We start from the raw sequence: 9,842 nt of genomic DNA, 5'->3' as shown, positions 1-9,842 counted from the left end.
AGCAACTTAATGGTTTTGTTACTTTACTCAATTCAAACACACGATGATCCAACACGTGTATTCCACTAATCCAAAAATGAAAGAAGGAAAGCAAATTAAAGGTTTGGCTACTTTAGTGAATTCAAACACAAAATGATCTAAGAGGACTATTAGTTATAATTAAATCGATCAATCAATCCAAAGAAAACAAATTGCATCACATTAATGAATGAAATTTGTATATATTCTGCACATTAAGAGATTAAAAATCTCAAAAGGGGAAAAAAAACAGATTAAGGGGGTGTATTCAATCGATGACTACAACATTGTTTCTTCGTTTAGCAACCTTTGAAGAAACTGAAAGAAATTCCTTCAACGATCTCCGATTTCATCATTATTCAACATCGTTTCTGTTTCTCTTCTTCTCTGAAGGTAAGTATAACTATCATGCCTTCAATTTCTTCATTTAGGGCCTGTTTGAGCCATATTATTACAAAAAATGCATTCTTAAACAGTGATTTGACATCATTTCAACCACACATTCTTCAATAAAATAATATTACACACAAATCAAAAATATTTCCTTATTTTTTAACCACACATTTTCTATCAATACACTATTCAAAAATGCATTATGACCAAAATAATGTGGCTCAAACACCCCCTTAGTGCAGATTTCCCGATTTTTTTCGTTTCTCTTCTTCTGTGAAGGTAAGTATAATTTTCATGCTATCAATTTCTTCCTTTACCATAAAAAAATCAATATTTTCAATAATTTGCCTCGACAGTGAAACAAGTAGACAAACCACATAACACTCTCTTTTATATCCATGGATATAAATAGACACAGGACATTTATACTAACAAAAAGCTAAATGACCAAAACAGACAAAAAAAGAATGAAGAAGCATTTAATAAAAATTTACATATCTTTTGAACAGAATAGCAACATGTGATTACACTAATGTAATATTAAACCTTAAAGTATAAGTACTCATACTTGTTGCTAGCACAAAATGAAAACGACAAAGATCCCAAGAGACGCTATTAGTCAAACCTTGTACAATATCAATGAACAAACGTAAGATTCAACTGGTAGGAATGGATGAAATGACAAACTAACAATTAAAATAATTTACAAGATTGAAATACAATATATTGAAAACAACAAAAGGCCAACTGGCACAAAAAAATAGAAAGAAAATATTGAAGACATATTTAGGAATTTTGAAAAGTAAATCTTAAGAAATCAAAGCAAAAAATGAACATCTAATTTTTTTCAATATTGCAAAAATTATATATTTCCAATTCCCATTCAGGAATTTCCACTTGTCTACACTTAAAATCCTGAAAATTGGAGCTTTTCAAAATTTAAACCCTTCACATGAAATGGTCAAAAAACTCAATTTCCATTCTAAAATTTCCACTCGCCTATATTTAAACTCCTAAAAATTGGGGCTTTTAAAAAATAGTCAAAAAATTATGTAGAAAACCTGCAATAAGACCGGAAAGAATTACAACAATCCAAAAAACACATAGATCTGTACGAATGTCTACATATTTGACTAACAAGGAACAATTCACAGCGCGATAGCAAAACTTTCGAAGATCAACAATAAAGAGTGATTTTATAGAAGACGAGTTCGAAAAATTGTGTAAAATGAATACAATATCACAAGATAAGATCACAATCTTGAAACGTGGACAAGAACCCAAGATTTCTATTAGAGATCCTAAAAAATGCGAAGAGAACTGCTAGGGTTTTGGTTTGCAGCAAAAATGAAGAGAATAAAACTTTTTTCAACGATTGAGAGAGAAGAAGAAAAGTAAAGTGTTGATGGCTTTGGGTATCACGTTTTGGTGAGATATTTTGTATATAATACAATATGTAAGGTATAAGAAAAGACCTTGACGTTAACAGGAGGTTTTAGTTGAACTTATAATCTTAAATCTAAAAGCAAAACGAGATAATAAAGTGAATTCAATAGAAAAAGAATAATAAATTTTGGCTATATGTATGCATTTGAGTAAATATAAAATAAATTTTTTTGTAAATTTAATTTAATTTTTCAAAATAGAACTAAAAAATGCAGGGAAATTTGATTTTATTTGATTTTTTTACAATAATGTCGAAATTTTAAAAATTGATTAAAATGTGATATGTGATATGCGTATGAAGTTCTAAGTTTATTTGATATGTGACTTTCTATTAAATGATTTTTTAAGTTTATTTATTTTTGTTATTTGTACTGTAGTTATTGGGAAAATTATATAGAGGTTAAATTCATAATCAACATTTCATTCTTAAACATGGATACTCAACATTAAAATGATAAATACAAATAAAGTTATATTTAATGAATATTGAGGTGGAATTTGGGATGAGGAATTTGTATTAATGTAATTATTTAAGCAAAATAAAGTTTTTACAAAAATTTTGATATTATTATATATAATTACATGTATTTGTTATAAAATTGTCATAACTTTATAAATTGTATTTATGAAAATTTGGTTATTTTTTTACGAAAATGCAGTGCGGAGTGTAATCAGTTCGCGCATTGCGGAGTGTCGTGCGGAGTGACACTTCGCTCTGCGCGCGCGCAGTTTGATTACTTCACAATAAATGGAGTGACTGCCCGTAGAGCGGAGTGTGAGCACTTCGCGCATTGCGATGTTGACTCCGCGTTGCGTGGAGTGATTCATGAAATGTTTCTAAACTTTAACAGCGAAGTTAAAATTAGCAGCTTGAAGTTTAACTATTTTTTTCACTTAAAAAAGTACAAATTTAAAATTATTATTTGTGTTAAATCAAAAAAATCTTAAAAAAAACAAAAGATCAATTCAAAATAGCCATGTAGCATGCTAAAAAAATCGATCCTAAAATGTTTGAATACTTAACATTGCAGGCTGAAGTTTGAATTGGGAAAGGTTTCAAGAGTATGAGGTATAAATGTTTGGCATGATTTTTTAACATAACAGTATTTGCTAAACTTCTTATTGGCTAAACTATATATTCTTTATAGCATAAATAAATTTCAAATTTACTTTCATCGCATAAAAATTACGGACGTTCGATTTTGGAAGCATAACAAATGTTTGCTTGTGAAACGAAAACGAAATGGTTGCTAAAATGATAATGGTTAAGTGGTTGAATGTGATAGTTGTCATATAATGAATGTTGGTAGATAGAAATTGGTATGAGTAAATGTTGGTAGTTGAAATATATAAATGAAAATTCAAATTTAATAAAGTTTATTTTAATTGATGTAATTAATAATGTAGTTATGTATTGGAATTATGTATTCGTAGTTTGTAAAGGATTTGTGTAGTTTTGAAATACAAGGAAGTTGCGAAATTTAATAAATTGTTGAAGTGTTGTTTGCAAATATACAAAACATTATACATTAGCAAAAGGTGATAGATTGAAATTTAGTTTTTTTTATTCAATATTGTATAAATTTAACTATTGAACAAAAAATCGATAAAATTCTGTACAGTCTTTAAATACAAAAAGAAAACTGCAAAATGTAATAAATTATTGAAATGCTGTTTGATAAAAATATAAAGATTGTTATACATTAGCAAAAGATATTAGATTACAATATTTACATTAAACAAAAATACTTTGAAAGCAACTTCCTAACTTTCAAAAGTTGCAAATTATTCTTAGTTAGCAATTGATAGTACTTGGAAAATAGACGACACAATTTTGTTTACATTGTTACTGTCAACTGATACGAAAGTACAAAAGTAATATAGTGATTTTCAACTTTGCAAACTTGGTTCGTCTTTCATTTCATAGCTTTTGCGAGGCTTCTTTTTAGCTCGTGAGTTTGGTGTAATAACTTCGTCTGCAATTTCAAAGAGAGATCGTTTGACATTTGTTGCAGTTACTTCTTTAGTCTTTGGGGAGACTATACACTTTCTCTTTGCCTTTTGTACTTTTTTTCCTTCAAATTTTCCTGTAGTTCACTTGGATTGCTGTCATCAACTGTGACATTTGAAGCATTTGTTGCTGTTAAATAGTTCAATGCAAAGATAATTTCAAAATGGCATTATAGAGGGTTTTGCCGTTTGTGTGTGACTTTTAGATAGAATTGTGCTTTATTTTCACTTTCCATTTTCATCATACTGTCGATTTCTACATCTGATTTCTGTAGTAGAAGTAATGTTTTAAAATAGTAAATGTTAAAGTACTGAAATAAATAATATTAAACAATGTTAGAATTTTAATTTTACCTTTTGAAAATGGTTCATTACATCATTTGTAGTGACTTCCAATAATTTTTCTGCCGTATCACCAATAATGGTTGCATCCAACCATCCAGATGTATTTTCGAGATGAACAAAAGCATTCACTCTGTGAATGAATTTTTTGCAAAACATAACATGTATTATGTAGTTTTTAAATGAAGCATTAATATGACGTAAAAATTTAATATATGTTTAATAGTACAAGTTACCTTGGAACAGCTTTTGCATGATCGCATTTGTAGAATCGACATTTATAAATTTTTCCAAAGTCTACGTTGAATGTTTTCTTGCAGTTGTTGCAAGTCATATACCAAAACTTTTGATTTTTGTAAATGATTTTTCAATATGCTTTGACCCAACAAATTTTTTTCTGGAAAAAATATTTAGTTATATTCAACAGATAGTGAATGGAGATAATATCAATTGATAATATTTCAGTATAGAATACGAAAAAAAATTTATGTTACTTGTATATTAAATAAAAATATATTACCGCTAAATACACTCTCAGTAAATTTGCAATTTGCGTGAATTTCTCTTGAGTTGGAAGCGATAGTTTCGGCGGGCTTATGATAACAAATGGCTTATTTTCTATAAACTTGTCAAATTTTTCTTTGTTAACCTCTATCCTATAAGAAAACAGATATAAAAATAGTAAAAAAATAATTATTGTATTAATTTTTTTATTAATGAAACATAGTTATTATTTTGAGCACCAGTTTCTATAGTCTGCAACAGCTAATAGATCAAAATTAATGAAGATTGAGCTATTGACTTTGGTTGAAATGTAATACCTGCAGAACAAAATAAAAAGTAATTAATATATGATTGCAATTTTGTGAATGCTTCAAATCAATAGGTATGCAAGATTATATCATCGAATGAAGACACCCTAAGATTAGTAGCCCATATAATGGGTCTTTATGCAAGATTTTCAACAATTGTAACATATGAAACTATCCCATAAGGTTAGTATCACCGTCTGGTATTGGAATATAACATCCTGAAGAGTAGCTTGTGTACCAAAATGGGTTTGGATAATTCGTTTTTGTTTAATGTCCACAGCTATACCTATAACACCTACAAAAAATAATTTTCTTTAAATATATATCTTGCATGTAGTTAATTTGAAAACAATCATAAGATAACTGTGGAATGTGATAATAAAGTGATGTATTAGAAATCTTACTGATGTTGATATTTTTATCCATGTGTTGTTCTAATTCATCAAACAGAGTAAGTTGATACTGTGAGAAGACAAAGTTCAAGTTATTCTCACGTAATTCTTCAATTTTTGTTCTCCGTGTGATCGTCCACACTTTTTCATCGTTTGAGCTTTTAAACTCACTTTTGTTATCTTTCATTGTTGCATTCGAGATGACATACGTTTTTCCCAGGTCCAACTGATTGTTAAGTGCAGTAATATTTGCTTCATATAGTGTTGCTGTAACTTGATTACCCTGTTTAACATTAGTACAGTTGAAAATAGTTATAAAATATACAGGTATAATAAAAGTTTAAAATTATGAAAAATATTGTTACTTATGTACTTGTAAATCCATGAGGACAATATTCTGGTATCTGGTAGTTGAATTACGAGCAATTTTAGGCGATTGCTTTCCTATAATGACTACTTTGCAGACTAATTCATTTATGAAGTTCCAATCTGTGGGATTAGTTTATATGATGTAGCCATCTTTGATATCTGTCAATGAGAACAACAAAAGTTAGAGTAAAAATAGTTATAAAAATGAGAAGGAATTTTTTTGTTCCAGAAAATGGAAAAAATACCAAAAATGTTTCTTTTGAAGGGTTGGTAAGCAGAAATGAGGTGCAATATGTGAATGAACTTTAAGTAGAAAGGTATGGTATTTATAAAACATCTAGAGGAGATATTTTATGGATTGAATTTTTTAATATACAATTTAGGCACAGGAGAAATAAAGGTAAAGTATACTATGTAAGCTATATGTTGGAAAACATAAAAGTAATTGTAGCACGTGTCAGTTGAAAAATATTTATTATCAGATAAGTTATAATTATACTTGTCTATTCATCATTTACTAGAAATTGTACTAGTGTATTATACAAAAGATCTGCTATTAAATATGTAATTTGGTATTCGTAATTTTTTAAAGTAATGATTATAGTAATGAAATAAAAAAATTTGCCAACTTAGTTAAATTTTTTACATAGTTGTTTTGTTTTGTTTATTTATATTTTATATTTATTAATATTAAAGTTTTAAATATGAATATTTGTAAATTGTAATTACATATAATTAAATGTATAAAACATTTTATAAATTTATTTATTTCATTTGAAAAGTACAGTTTAAAATTTTATATAACTAAAATATGTAAAAATATAATTGTTATTATCATTTGACATAGAGGTTTTACTTTTGAATTCTTAATTCAATCATTATTATTCAATTAAAGTAATAGCTAATACAAAAGAATATATAGAAATAATTATTGTAAGTATTACATTATCATATAGTTGAAATGCATGGGCTTGTGTTTTTTTAAAGGAAATATTAGTCTGCTTGATTGTTTTATAAGCTAAAGAATTTAAAGAATTCTTTAAAGTGGTTAATAGAATTATTGTATGTTTTGCTGTTGTGATGGTATAGAAAAAATTTGAATAATAGTAAAAATAGTTCTATATATCGTTGTAGTCATTGTACAAGCAGTCCTTCTTAGTACTTTAGAGTAAATACATTTTGCAATACAGAAGAAGACATCAAAATTTGTAAAAAAAAAACCTTACTATGTCCAAAACATTAATAGATTATTTAGTATAGTGCTAAGTAAAATGTAGGGCAAAGATCATCGTTATCATTATTGAGCCAAAATATAAAAAGGGTATATATTTATGCCCATCCCGAGTCGTTTTCTTGTTTCCTTAACAATTGCTAATTGAGGACCTGCAAAGATTCACAATAATGAATTACTAACATAGTTGAATGATGAGGCATTCATGCTAAAATTTCTTTAAAGAAAAGGATGGCACGCTAAGTATATAGCGAATTTGCTTTCTACCTAACATTAATAATTAGTGGAAAAGATTAGTCCTAAATAAGATTGGATATGGAAAACGTTGACTAAGACAAGATTTCTGCGTAATTTATTTTCCCAGCAATAAAAAATTATTGCAGCCATTAATATTAATTGTGCAACTTTAAATGGTACACTTACCATTTTGCTTGGCACAATATAGGAACTACACTTGTAGCCTGTTGGTAAATGAGATATTGACTCATAGTATGTAATCAAGTATACAGTAGGATCAAGCTTCAGTTTCTTTTTCACAAGTTATGAATATATTCTCTCATGCCTCCACCAATCCACAAAAATGTATGAAATCTGTAATGAGCAAGAAATATTAGGGAACATATTTTGTTTATAAAATATAATTGACGTTGTTTAAATGCAAAAGAAAATTATTCGCAAATAACTTTAAACACAACCAATTTCCTACAATAATGCAAATGGATGAAGAAATTCATATGTGCGGCTATTTACTTGAGTATGTTATTTTATCTTTCTTTAAAGTAAATAGAAAGTTCTATTACAAATGAAATAAATATGTGGATAAAAGAATACGTATAGTCCTACTTTATAAATAGTATTTTTTTCTATCTAAATCTTTTTGTAAAACATAAACTCTCGAAAACATTTAATTCTTTGTTTGATCAATGTACGCATCTTGACTCATTTCTCTAAAATAAATGGAAAAATACATTTCCAGAAATAAAAATTTCTAGTCTCAAAAATAAAATATCAATTTGATTACTTAGAAGGATAAGATAACAAAGAAAAGATGGACACTTATAGAAATGATAATACAAATTGACATCCAAGGTATTATGACGATACGCAATGGTATATCAAAAGTTTCATCAACACGAGCATGTGATATTTTGAATATGGAAAACATATGTTAACAAATACAAAACTTTGAAATACAAGTCATGTATTATGAATAATAATGTAATGCAAATAAGAAAGCTTACTATTCAATTCTCTTTCTTGAGTTCTAAGTCACAAGTTCTGGTAAAATGATTTTACTATAGACTAAATTTTATTAAAAAAATAAACTCATTGAGATTTTATTATTTAAATACATCAACATTACAATTACTAACCATAAGTAGAGGGATTTGCAATAATAGCCCGAACCTTGAAAAATTCACCGTTCTCACATTTGGTTTTGTGCATGCTGAATTACTCGAAATATAATAAAGCATAATCGTCTAAATCCACACACAAAATTCATACTTTTCCTCTCAGAATGAATTAATCACTCAAAACTCTACAAAACAGAACTTAAAAAAGTCGCAGTCGTCAGTACTTTTCAACAAAAGAAATCGATGGAGCGATAAAATCAAGCGATAAAAAATCCAAAAATTCATGAAACGGGAGAACATGAGAAGATTTTCAAATATTCTCGAATGGAAAGAGATCAAAGAGGCGTGTGAAAAGTAAAAGATGTACTTTTTATGGATGAAATTCTTTTAGGAGTTGCAACACTTTATCTCTTATACTAACAAATTTGAAAAATGTCTTGACCATTCATTTGAGAATGATAATTAGCTTATTGTTTTGAATAGACAAACATTGGTGTATATATTAATATAAGACAACATTGGGAAGTCTAATGAGTTGAAGAAATAATTAATTATAAGCACTTTAAATCATCGTAGTAGGCTGCATAATGTCTTTTTCATAAGCTCTATAACATTCCTCAGCTAGTGATGTCACCTAATCGATAAGGGAAAAGTAGTAAAACAATAAATACACAGTTAGCGAATATCAATTTAAATTTTAAGCATTTTTAATCAATTTACAAATAAAGCATTTGCTTTCATCATTATTATATAACTTGAGAATTATATAAAAATTTATAACCCATACGACATCGCATTATCATATAAGAATGTTTTAATAATACAAAACTACCGATACTATGTATTGAGTAAATTGTTCACTCTTCCTATTTAGAAAAAAAGTCTTCTTAACAAAAGTGTCGTATTCACCAATAAATACAAATAGTAATATATTTTTAACATTTATTACTATAAGAAATACGAAGACACAAACAAAAATAGACAAACTATTGGATGACTAATTGCCTATTTCTTTTAATGAGCACGATTAAGTTTATGACCAACTTTAGTTTGCTATTAATCCTAAGAAATAATCCGAAAATATGCTTGACAATTAAAAATAAATAAGAAGGGACTTCTATGTTTGTAACTTCCACCATTACCAAGAATAAAAAGAAAGGAATATGATTAAGCTTATTAAGAAGTTTATTAAAATCAATTTTTCTTCATCCTTTACCGTACAAGTATAAACTATATTTGATGGATGACATGTTTGTTGGTATAAAGATGGAAATGTACGTCAGTAATCACTTGTTATTGCAGGCAAAATTTTCCATCCTTAAACAAACAATAAGACAAAAAAAGCATAAGTGGTTGAAACTGTAGTAAAAACCAATAAAGAAAAAAAGTAACATAAAATTTAAGCATATCAAACGAAAGTCATTTGTATAAATGACGCTAAATATTTAGTTAACCCTCTTGAATTAAATGCAGA

Source organism: Olea europaea, chromosome 10 (assembly GCF_002742605.1).
Source record: "Olea europaea var. sylvestris chromosome 10, O_europaea_v1, whole genome shotgun sequence".
NCBI classification, from domain to species: Eukaryota; Viridiplantae; Streptophyta; class Magnoliopsida; order Lamiales; family Oleaceae; genus Olea; species Olea europaea.
This window is presented reverse-complemented; position numbering follows the sequence as displayed.